Genomic DNA, 12,760 nt, shown 5'->3' on the forward strand with positions numbered 1-12,760 from the left:
TCAGGTCACCCCAAAGCTTCTCCTCTCCAGGCTGAACAATCCCAGCTCTCCCAGCCTTTCCCCCCAGCAGAGCTGCTCCAGCCCTCTGACCATCCTGATGCCTCCTCTGGACTGGCTCCAGCAGCTCCATGTCCTTGCTGTGCTGGGCACTGGGAGCCTCCTGCTTCCCAAATCTCAGCCACAACCAACTTCTACCTTTTGGCTTTATCTGGGGGGGTGTAACTCCTGCCATCTGCCTGGCAGCTCGTGTGTGCTGGAGCTCAGGGATGTGGGGTTGGCAAACAGCTCCTGGAGAGGAGGAATCCTCCCCCTGCCTGCAGTCCCTGTGCTCCTGAGCTGCTGGAAAAGCTGCAGGGCTGGACTCAGAACAGCTGCAGATGTATTTTGGTGTGAACACCCAGCTCCCAGCTCGTGCAGCTCCTGGTGAGTTGGGTGTGTTCAGCACCTGCTGTGAGATCCCAGCCCAGCCCTGGCCCCTGTGTCCTCCCTGGGCTGTGGGAAGAGGCTGATCCAGGCTGGCAGCACCGGCAGCTGCTGCTCCCAAACCTTTGGGGTGTCAAAAACAGCTCGTGGTGATGCTCAAATGTCCCCCTGAGCTGTGCAGCCCCTCTGTGCCCAGGGAGTCGCCCCCAGGGTGGGTTTCCCACCTTGATTCCCCCCCCTGGGGGCTCGTTATTCCCATCTAAAGGTGCTTGGTGGGTTCCTGGTCATCAGCTCTGGGCCAGACCCAGAGTCAGGCTTAGGAGCAGCTTTGCCTTTGAATTGCACCCCTTCAGTTTGGAGAGGGCTGAATGTCAACCAAAAGGTGTTTCTGTAAAGGTGAGGGTTGCAAGGCTGTAACATTTTTGGAGAGATGGAAATTTAATAAAATGGAGGGTCACTGGGTTGGTCACGTTTGAAACAATGGGGGGAAAGGATGCACTTTTCTCTTGAGTATTTAATATTCAAGGGAATATCAAATGTTGATATATTGGATATTTGATAAATATTTCTGCCACTTTTTACATTCTTACATGAAGTATCATGAAAATAGACATTAATAAAACTTTCCCTCTGCTTTTCTGCTCTGTGGCACCTTCAGCAGAGCCAAAATTGCTCTTTTAGGCTTCCCCTCCTCCACCTCTGGCCCCGCTCATTCCATCTCCTGAGCTCAGGGTTTGAGTTGTTCTCTAAGAGAACGTTTTTGGAGATGTCTAAGGAACTTTTTAAATGGACATTAAAGACTTGGCAAAAACACTGGCTCCCAACAATTCCTTCTGAGGCTGAAGCCAAATAAATTCCTATTTAAACGTGACTCCGTGAACCTGATTTTGGAAAAACAAACCCAAGCCACTTATTTCTTGGCAGGCTTTATAGCTTTTATTTTGTCTTTTTGCAACAGATACAGAACTTAATGTGTGAGCTGAAGGTTTAAAGCTCATGATATAAAGCAAAGCAGGCTGGAAAAAAAAGAATCATGTTCCTGGTGGAAAACTGAAGTAGAACAACTTCATCTACTGAATCTGGTGTTTTGCTCTCCTTAAAAACCCTCCTTGTCATGTCTTACCCAAATATCTGAGTGTGTTTGGTCCATGGCTCTCCTTTTTCCCCCCTTGCTCCACCAAATTCCTAAATAAACTGTGGGGTTTTATGCAATATAAGACAGGTTTGCAGAAGTGCAGTTATGGCAGTTTTTGTGGTTAGTTTTAATGTGTTGGCTTGGTTTCAGCCCTTCAGAGCCTTAAATCACTTTTGCTTTGCTGTCCCTTAAACATTGCTTTTTTCTCCCCCCTTGTCAAAACAGGCTCATTGAGGATGATCCAAGGCAAATTTCCCTGGAAATCCTCTTTGTTCACAGGGTCAGGCTGAAAGCCTTTGCTCTTGCCTGCAGCTGGGGAGTTGGGTGTGATAATTTATTGTCCAAATAGGATGTTTTATGGGATGTTCTAACGCTAAATTGAGGGGAAAAGAACAGAAATTGCTGGTGTGGATTCCCCAGATCTTTTTTTCCAATTTTTTTCCCCAAGTAAGGAAGGTTTTTACAGTGAGTGTGGGCAGGCCCTGGCACAGGTTGCCCAGAGAAGCTGTGGCTGCCCCAGCCCTGGAAGTGTCCAAGGCCAGGTTGGAGCAACTTGGGATAGTGGGAGGTGTCCCTGCCCATGGCAGGGGTTGGAATGGGATGAGCTTTAAGGCCCCTCCCATCCTGTGATTCTGGGATAACTCTGTTCAGAGGAGCCAGCTGGAGTTCAGGCTCCCTCCCCACCCTCCATGGTGGTGGATCAGGGTTGTGCCTTGGCCTGTCCCAGCTCCCAGGACAGCCCTGGAGCTGAGCTGTTCCCAGCCCTGAGCTCTGGGATCCCTTGGGGATGCTTTAAACAGCTAAAAATCCCACAGTGGAAAATGTCACCTTAAAGGATCTGACCTCAGAAAAGAGCTGCTGGTGCCAGGCTGATGGGGCATGTCTGGAGCTGCACAGCCTGGGATGATCAGAGTGACAGCCTGGATTGCCTGGAAACCTGGGATTTGGAGGCAGAACGTGGAGTACTCGGGGCTGTGTGTGGGGGAAGATTTGCAGTACAGTGGCTGTGTCTGTGTGTGGGATGGAACAGGCTCAGGGCTGAGCAGGGTCTGCAGGACCTGCCATGTCCATCCCGGGGTTTGTGCTCCAGGCAGTGACTCCAGTGCTCATCTCACCCCCAGCTCCAGCCTCATCCCCCTGCAGCCTCTCCAGGGCAGCTCCACAGGGTCCTTGTGGCACTCCAGAGCCTTTTCCTGGGAGTTCAGTGGGAATTGCAGCAGCTGGAGATGCCTCCAGTGTCTCCACCGCGCTGCTCTTCCCCAGGGCAAACAATGAGCCCTTTTCCTGCTGCGACGCTCCCTGGTTCCATAAGCAGTTGGCAAAAGGAGCTTCATGTGATCCTGGGATCACAGAATATCCTGAGCTGGGAGGGACCCTCGAGTCCAGCTCCTTGGAGGGAGTTTGGGGTTGGAGTGGCTGGAATGGCTGGGGAGAGGGCAACTCTCAGGACTGATTTCACTGTTCCATCCCATCCTTTCCTTCAAGGATTTCATTTGGGAGCTGCAGCACTGGGGGGGGTGTAAATGCAATTCAGGTGATACAAAGCAACTCAGGGAAAGCCCAAAAAGCACCTGCTGCTTCCACCTTTGGATCCTATCCAGCCCTGGAGGTGGAGGAGCTGGTTTGTTGTCATTCCCAGTAGTGGCAGTGTTGGGGTAGGAGGAGCTCTGGGCACACACCAGGTGTGGAGAACAGCGAGAGACTCCTCCAGCAGCAGGGAACTCAAACTTCCTAGCAGCATCATTTTCCACATGTCCCTCTCTCCTGGTGTCCCAAGGACCTCGGGGAGCAGCACTGGGCCTGTTCCCAGGCTCCTCAGCAGCCAAGGCTTGGGAACAACCTGCTGGATTAATTCTTAGAGGCAGAACTGAATAGGGTTTAAACTTGGGTGTCAAGCAGCATTTCCACAGCTTTACCCAGCCTGTCTGACACTGCACTGGGAATGCTGCCCTTGGCTTGGTGTGAGCACTCCAGGGAGCTCTGTGGGGAAGGGGCAGGGAAAGGGCTTTGTCCCTTGGGTCCGTGTCCCTCTGGGCTCTCAGTGGCTCAGTTTGGGGCTCTGTCCACTGGTGACACCCTCCTGGCCTGGGACATCCCTCCCTTTGCCCAGCTGGCCTTGGCCTTGGCCTCCCAAGGGCCTCTCCTCCACAGCCATCCTCCCTCTCACTTCCCATCTCTCCTCTGTCCCATCCCTAAAAAGCACAAGGTGCTCCCCAGGCTCCTGGCACAAAGGGCAGTTTGGTTCTCTGCCCAACTCTCTTTTTTTGTCTCTTTCCCCCCCAAATCCCTCTGTAGAACAGGGGCAGGGAGGAGTGCTTGGAGGTTCATTTCCTCAGCACAAAAACCCTGAGAGGTGGGAAAAGCCCTCAGAAAGGAAAGGGGATAATGCTCCGAATCCATGAAATCCCCGTGGCCTAAAATCCCAGCCTGCCTTTCCCCACACTCCTGGCCAGCAGGTTCCTCCACACCCCCAGTTCCACACTGGGGGCCTGGGCACAGCTCTGTGTGCTGCTGATCCCTGAGTCAGGAGCTGCCCATCCCAGGAGGACACAGCTGCTCCCAGGAAGGCACCACAACGTTCCATCCATTCCTTCCTTCTCCAGCATTTCCCTCGGCTGAGGACCCCGGTGACCGACAGCAAACAGGAACAACACCAAAAAAAAGCTCCACCACGGTCATATTTACTGGTGACCTACTTAAACCCCGTCTCCTGTGCCCTGTTGGGGTGTGCTGCAGTGCTGCCTGGCTCCAGGCTCCTGGGAGTTGCTGGTGGAATGATAATGAATTCAAAACGTGGCCCCTCTCCTGTTCCACTGCGCTTTCTCAAAGACATGGTTTTATTTTTTATTACATCATTTAGGCTTCTCTTTTTTTCTCCTCCCTCACTTGTGATGTATTATTCCCATTTGTGGTCTCCCTGCTCTGTGCTCTGGCTGCAGGCAGAGCTGCTGTTTGAAGTGATGCTGTTAAATCACAGGATGCCTCAATCTTCTGATAATTTCTCTGTTTTTGAGGAAAATGAGGCTCTTAGCTCTATCCTGGAGAGTCTGAGCTGTGCTGTCAAAGGCTTGTGTTTGTTGAGCATCATTTTGTCTTGCTGGTGAAAATAATCCAGCAGGGGTGATTATTTATTTAACAAATGCTTCACACCTACTCCAGTGTATTTTTGTAGGGTTGCTGTAAATGGGTTTGCAGTGCAGGAGGGGAAGTCATCAGCATTTTGCTTATTCAGAGAATCATGGAATGGTTTGGGTTGGAAGTTGCCCAGAGAAGCTGTGGCTGCCCCTGGATCCCTGGAAGTGTCCAGGGCCAGGTTGGACAGGGCTTGGAGCAACCTGGGCTGGTGGAAGGTGTCCCTGCCCATGGCAGGGGGTGGGACTGGATGGGCTTTAAGGTCCCTTCCAACCCAAACCATTCCATGATTCTGGGATTCCATAATCACACCTGAAATGCTCATTTCTAGTGACTCCAGAACCTTCTGGGTTTCCACCTTCAGGAGCACAAAGCAGCCCATGTTTTCACTCCAGCCTGAAGTCCCTGATCTCCAATCCAAACAGATTTTCTGAGCACATGTATAGAAACACATAAAATAAATACTGTGGGGTGGCTTCTGCATTTCTCAGCCCCCCATAACTGTGTTGCTGGAGCTAAGCCCTGTTGGTTTTAGGTGTATATAACAAATTCAGCTTCTTGCAGTCCCTAGGATCATGGAATTGTTCAGGTTGGAAAAGCCCTCCAAGACCAGAGTCCAGCCAAGCCCCAGCACTGCCAGGGCCACCACTAACCCATGTCCCCCAGTGCCACATCTGCATTTAACCCCCTCCAGGGATGGGACTCCCCCACTGCCCTGGGCAGCCTGTTCAGATGATTGTGCAGCTAATTCTTGTTTTCTCACCAAACACTGTTGCAGTTGGGGTTGTTTTCATTATTGGAGGTGCAGAGGGAGCATTTCCCACCCTGTCCCTGCCCCCTCTGGGTTGTTGCCATGTGCTGCCCCTGGAGGACAGGACAGTGCCCTGTGCTGTCCCCACGGGAGGTGACAGCAATCGTGGAGGTGAGGGGAGAAGAGCTAATTAGCTCCTCTATACTGGTAAAACCACTCAGGATCTATGGAAATTAATTCAGTTTCTGGCTCCAGGGCACTGGCTTTAAATTAGAGTGTAAGTAATGTTTTGTTCTGCTCTGAGTAGTGAGGAGGAGCTGGTCAGGGCAGAGCATAAACATGGGAACAGCTTGGTGCTGTTGGAGCTCCAGACTGCTGATTCAGGAGGAGGAACCTCAGCCCTGGTGTCTCCTGAGTCAGACTCTGCCCTTTCCTCCATCTGGGAGAACTCACAGGTGATGACTGAGCTTTATAAAGTGAGTTTTTGGAGCCTTGGGAGTGGGTGTCACTGCCTCATTAGGGAAATTGGGATGCGTGTGCCTGTTCTCAGGCACGACAGTCCTCACCCCTCCTCCCTCCCAAACCACCAGGAGTTAAACTGGGACTGACTGGAGGAGCTGCCAGAGCAGTTCTTGCCACCAAATGTGGCTCTGGGAGGAAGAAGGTCGAGGTTACAGTGAGGGGTATTGTCTGTCCAGGTCTGTGTCCAGGGGGGTTGATGGGGGCAGGTTAAATGGAGGATTTAAAACCACACAGAGCAAACAGGAGAAAGGAACAGCTCTGCTTTTGTTGACCAGAGTCTTTGTCACAGCCAGTGGGATTTTAATGCCACCCCATGTCCACATGTCCCAGCTGCCCTCGTGGCTGTGTGGGCTCTGATGGCTGCTGGCCCCTCCCAGGGCCTGGCACTGATCAGGAGAAGTGTCTTATCTGCTCATCTGCTTTCATTTCAATTAATCTTCCAGAGCCCCTGGTATAAATTAATATTCCCAGTCCACAGGGTGCCTTGCATAAAGCCTTTTTACATATAAATGGCCCCATATATCGTGTAAGGGAGCTGTGATTCACGGGCTGATACATGTTAGAGCTGAGGTGGGAGCCAGCTGACTAATTTATACCAAGTAATTAGATCCTGAATTAAATGCACAAAAAAAGATTGTTATTTTTTTTATCCCTCCTTGCTTTTCCTTGTGTGAACTCAGATGAGCTGATCCTGGAGCAGGGGAGGTGTTCCTCCTTCTCCATCCCCCCCTCCTGGTATCTCTGGGAGCCTCGAGGGGCAGCTACAGGAAGATTTACAGGGATGGCTCCTTCTCACAGGAGTGTGTTTGTGTTTGCCTGGATAGATCACTTTGACAGGGATGTTTTGTTGATGTACAGGTGGAGGACAACCAAAAGCAATAAAATAAACATGTCTTTTTATAGATCCTGGGATGGTTTGGGTTGGAGGGGACGTTAAAGCTCATCCCGTTCCACCCCCTGCCATGGGCAGGGACACCTTCCACCAGCCCAGGTTGCTCCAAGCCCTGTCCAACCTGGCCTTGGACACTTCCAGGGCTGGGGCAGCCACAGCTTCTCTGGGAAATGCCCCCTCACACCCCTCAGCCCACCTCTGGCACGGGAGGTCATTCCTTTGCTCATCTCATGGAGATGCCGATGGGAGCAGAGTTCCAGCAGCTGAGCTGGGCTGTCACCTCCTGCCCACCACGGGGACAGCCCCTCCTGAGCTCCCAGTGGCCACATCCCCTCATTCTGAGCCCCCCAGCTCCTGCCAGGTGGGTGCCACCATCTCCCCATCCCACGGACCCGCTGGAATCTGCGCCGGGGCTGAGGGTGGATCCAAACCCTGCTGCATTCCCAGCTGGGATTCCAGCAGAGAGGCTGGAAGGGCTGAGCTCTGCCCGTGCTGGGAAGGACAGTGAACCCTCCCACGTGTCAGACAGGGCCAGCAGTGACTCCCAGGGGTCCTTGGCAGGGGGGTTGACCCCCGGTGCCATCTCGTCCTGCTGCAATCCCAAACCCCAGCCCAGTCTCCCCAGCCAGCCCAGCTATTTTTAGCCTGGTTTCCCAGGGAAACGGGGTTTTATGTGCCTGCTGCATCCTCAGATTGACAGTGAGGGAGAGAGGTAGCAAAGATCATTCTCTGGGAGATTTTTTTTGGTGAAAATGGCTCGTTTTGATTAAAGAGACAAGCCCTGAAATGTCGGTGCAGCCAACAGGGGGGGGTTCAGCATCCCCAGCTCACCAAGTGTCCCAGCATGGAAATGCCAGACTGGGAGTGAGGGAAGGGTGTTGAGGGACAGGGAAGGGGTTTGTTGGGGGTTATTGATTTTTTAGGAAAGCAGACTGCAGTTGTTTCTCCACTCTCAGCTCATCTTCTTGATGGTCTTCATGGAAGCAGAAAAGGTGCTGTTGTGGTGCCTCCAGCCACAAGCAGCAGCATCTGCTAAATGCATCCTTTTCCTTTTTTTTTAATGTGGAAAAGGGGAAAGGAAAGGCATTTCAGTGCCTGAGCCCAGGGACCCTGGGCTGCTGGGAACTTCTCAGCCCCGTGAGATTGGTACATTCAGGCTTGGTGTTCTCATCTAAATCCAGGCTGTGACACTTCCTCCCAGGAACTTTTGAAGATGGTAAAATGGGTGATTAAACCCCTTAATCATCAATGTGTCACCTCAACAGCCAGCCCATGATGTGTTTCAGCTGGAGGGTGGATGTGGGAGAGGATCCTGTTCTCCAGAGTCGGTCACCGTGAGGGGCATNAGATTGGTACATTCAGGCTTGGTGTTCTCATCTAAATCCAGGCTGTGACACTTCCTCCCAGGAACTTTTGAAGAGGGTAAAATGGGTGATTAAACCCCTTAATCATCAGTGTGTCACCTCAACAGCCAGCCCATGATGTGTTTCAGCTGGAGGGTAGATGTGGGAGAGGATCCTGTTCTCCAGAGTCGGTCACCGTGAGGGGCATCCCCACGACTCGGGTGTGAAGGGGGGGTTTGAAGCAAACCTTAACCAGTAGAGGTGTCCAGTGCCACTTCTGAATCCCTTGTGCTGCATCAGGAATCTGCCAAGGACTGGTAGGTGAGCCCCAGGACCTGCAGGAGCCTCCTGCCTTTGTGCAGTGGGACAGGGGGTGTCCCCAGGGTGTCCCACCAGCAGCCCCTGTTCAGGGCCTTCATTCCACCATCCACCTCCAAATCTGAGCAGGGTTAATTAATCTCCAGCAGTTTAATGAGTCCCACTCTGGGGCAAGTGGGATAGGGAGGCCAATTCCCAAAGTGCCCATGGCTGCTTGTTGTCCATGTGCAGTGTGGAGGGAGGTGTTTGCCCAGCTGCTGGTCAGGGTTCAGTTTGGCTCAGGCTGGAATTAATTTGCCTTGTAATAAGGAATTACATGAAGACTTTTGAATGTTAATAGTCCTCTTGTGCCTCTGTGACAGCTCCACTGGTGCTGTACCCTGCAAATTGGCCAGGAGGAACCAGGAAGGACAAGAGGAAAGAACAGGACATGAGGATGAGCTTGGGAAGGGCAGGAAAAAAACAGCTTGGAGGGAACCTGCTTTAAAGAAAGCTCAGGCTGGTCCAGTCCTCACACCTCAGTGGGACTGAACTGGGATTTCATTGCCCAGGGGAACTCCCCACTGTCCAGGGTGCCCCCAGGAGGTGCTGGGATGTGTCAGTGGGTGCCAAGGGTGTCCCACTGGTGGGAAGGTCCCTGGGCAGCTGGAGGCTGAGGAACTGCAGGGGGAGGGATCTGTGCTGGTGACTCCTCTGCTGGGGGCTTCAACTTCGGGTTTCTTATCACAGAATGATCAAATCAGCAAGGCTGGAAAAGTCCTCTAAGCTCATCAAGTCCATTGCCAAGGCCACCACTGCCATGTCCCCAAGTGCCACATCCACAGGGCTTTTAGATCCCTCCAGGGATGGAGACTCCACCCCTGCCCTGCACAGCCTGTGTGTCAGTTCTGGACAACTTTCCATGGATAAATTTTCCCAAAATCCAACCTGACCCTCCCCTGGCACAGCTGGAGGCCGTTCCCTCTCCTCCTGTCCCTTGTTCCCTGGGAGCAGAGCCCAACCCCCCCTGGGTCTCCTCTCCTGTCAGGGAGTTACAGAGTGAGAAGTCCCCCCTGAGCCTCCCCCCTGAGCAAAGCAGGGACAGATTAAAGTTTAATAAGAAACCTTTAATCCTCACTTTCTGTATGTGAGCAGCAGGGCTGGTTGAAGTGCCAGTTTAGGCTGCCATGGGGCACAGGAGGAACAGGGAGAGGGGGAGATTCCCGTGGCTGTGCCCAGGCTGGGATGGAACTGGAGCTTTTGGTGTCAGTGGGGTGGGACAGTGATAGACCTCAATGGGGTAACAAGGTGAGCAAGGCTGGGCCATCACTGTGAGTCCTGTCCAGGCTGTTGCCAGGTATTTCCTTTAAATAAGTTGAATAACTTTTGTATTTATGAAATCTGAGGTAACCTGCAATGAGTGATGACTTTGAGGTTACACCCAAAACTGTCACCACCTCCTGGAGCTGTCACTGCCAGGCCTGAGCTGCCTCATCCTTCCACTGGGCAAATCTCCTCCTCTGAGTGACCTTGTGCTCTTAACGTGCTCTCAATCCAACCCTGCCCTCAGTGCAGCACTGAGACACCCTGGGATGGGCCAGAGGGGCTTTGGACAAGGGCCTGGATCAACAGGACAAGGGGGAATGGCTTCCCACTGACATGGAAAAGGGTTCGATGGGATACTGGGGGGAAATTCCTCCCTGGGAGGGTGGGGAGGCCCTGGCACAGGGTGCCCAGAGAGGCTGTGGCTGCCTCTGGATCCCTGGAAGTGTCCAAGGCCAGGTTGGAGCAGCCTGGGCTAGTGGAAGGTGTCCCTGCCCATGGCAGGGGTGGCGCTGGATGAGTTTTAATGTCCCTTCCACCCAAACCATTCCATGATCTTGCCCACAGGATTAGAGGAGTGTTTTGTTTGTATTTATGTGGGGAAAAATAGCAAACTTGATGACTTATCTGAACACAGAGAGGTCAGTGCTGCTGGCCCAGTGTCCATGACCCCCCTGGGATTCTGGACTCCTCGTGTGGGGTCATGGCAGTCCCATGTCAGTTGTGATCACACATCTCCTGTGGCTCATGGCAGTGTATTCACTGTGTTGTGGTTGGAGCTAAATATAGAGTGGGAAAGGGCAGGATGGCCAGCACTGACCTAGTTCTGGGGCTTGGCGTGGTTGGCTTTTTTTTAAGACTTAGTAAAAAGAGATAAAAGCTGTCTGCCTGTCACCTTGGCTTCTCAGGGATGCTCTGTTTGCAGGAGGTTGTTCCCTGGTTGGTGCCTTCCTTTGGGTTTGGTGAGAGAATTCAACCATGCTGAGCTCAGTACAGACCTGAGTGGGGATGGGGAGGAGATCTGTGAGAAGGAGTTTAGTGGTCCCCTGTCCCTGCCCCTGATTTGCCTTGTTGTTGCTGCTGGGGAGGTCACTGAGCCTCTCTGGGAGTGTGCAGGACCCCACAGAGCCCAGTCATGGGGCACTCAGTCACTGGAGGCTGCTTGGAGATCAATTAACTTGGAACTGTAAAGCTCATTAACCCAGAGAAGAACACCTTCAGCCCTGGGTTGTGAGCAGTAAGGAGAGGAGGGACTGTGAGCCTGGCAAAGGCACAGAGCAGGTTAACATTGCATTTGGCTCCACTTTGGGGGCTGTTTGTCCAACCAACTCCCAGCAGGCAGCAGTGGGATGGAGAAAACCAGGTTGCCTAAGGATTGGGTCCTTTTCTTGTAAATACCAGCCCTGGCACAGCAGCTGATCCCTCCTCCCTGCTCACCTCCCACGGGCAGAGTTGGTGCATTTGCATTCCGTGGCCAGTGCAGAGCACACACGTGTTGTGTGACAGCCACAGACATGGCAGGGCAGGCTTTGCTTTGCCTTCCCCCCCATGAAGTGGTTGTTTGGATACCCTGGCAGTTAATTCTGCTCTTAGTTTATTTATTAGTCTTCTCCCTCCCCCTAAGATTCGGGGGCAGAGTGGGGACAGAGGGACCCTCAGTACCAGTGGAGGGAACCCAGCCTGAAATGCACCTTTGCCTTCAAAAGACAGATTTATATTTCTTCTTTCACTCCCAAATATCAACTGTCAGCAGAGGGAAATGTGGGATGGCAAAGTTTTTAAGTGTGCAACAGCTTCGTGGGTTTTTTTACCAAGAGCTTATTTTTAACCATAAACTTTCCAGGGGAAAGTTCTCAACTTTTCTCTGCACTTACAAAAGGTCAACTCCTGTCCCAGGCTGTCCTGTGTGAATCTGCTGCCAAGTCCTGCTCCCAGTTGGAGCCTTCACCTCCCCATCCCTGCTCTTGGCTTTCCGGGCAGCCTTGGGTTGAATTCCCAGGAATCCAGCTGAATTCCTGCCCCTTGTCTCAGTTTCTCAGAGCAGTGATCTGACAGGGCCTCCAGGCTGGGACTCCAAGAGACCTATACCAGGGGAGATGGATGCCCTCTGATCCTTGTGCCCTTTCTCCCTGAGGGAGCTGTCGAGCCCCACATCTCCCTCCCCCCGTGCCAGAGCTGCTCTGTCCAGAGAAAAGTTTTCTCTGCCCCTGGGAAAGTTTGTCTTTAGTCTGAGCCTTCCCGAGCTGATGCCTCCACAGGGTTTGCACTGGGTTTGCTGGTGCCAGGTTTAATTAAGCTGGGGTTCCTTGGTGTCTAGACAGGTGGGTCTCACTGTGAGGGCACTTGGTGAAGGATCTTTGTGGGGTGACGCCCTCGCCCCGTCCCGTTTGAGGTGTGTCCTGATTCACCCTGGCCCTGCTGAAAGAGGCCTAATGGGCTTGGTTTCCTTGTTTCACCTGTCATCCTCCTTGTTTTCTTTCCAGCAGACTCAGAACTGCTTTTTCAAGGTACTTGCCCAGCTGGAATATCCATAAATATGCATAAAGTCCCAAGTCAGGTCTCCTGCACAGATCCCCGGGAGCACAGCACACAGGATGTTAAAGCAGGGGCTCTATGAATCTTTAAACAGAGGTAACAAGCCATGGAAGGGGTGGTAGGTGACGAAATGGAGGTGAGGAAAGAGGCAAATGAGATCCCTGCTGTGTAAGTGCCCTTTCCCCGGGTTCTGAGGCTCCCTCACTGCTCACGGGGCTGTGGCTTTGCTGTGTCAGCTCCAAGCCTGTGCTGGGCACTGCTGATTATGCAGAGCAGCTCTAAAGCTGCTGCTTTATCCAAGCCATGAATTTCCACCAGGGAAATTAAGGAGGGGTTTTTTTTCTGCAGAGTAGTTGAAGGAAGAAAGGCTTTATCCAGCCCCATCTTCCCTGTGTGCTCCTGAGACT

This window comes from Manacus vitellinus, unplaced genomic scaffold, assembly GCF_001715985.3.
Source record: "Manacus vitellinus isolate BGI_N305 unplaced genomic scaffold, ASM171598v3 scaffold_100_pilon, whole genome shotgun sequence".
Classification (NCBI taxonomy): Eukaryota; Metazoa; Chordata; class Aves; order Passeriformes; family Pipridae; genus Manacus; species Manacus vitellinus.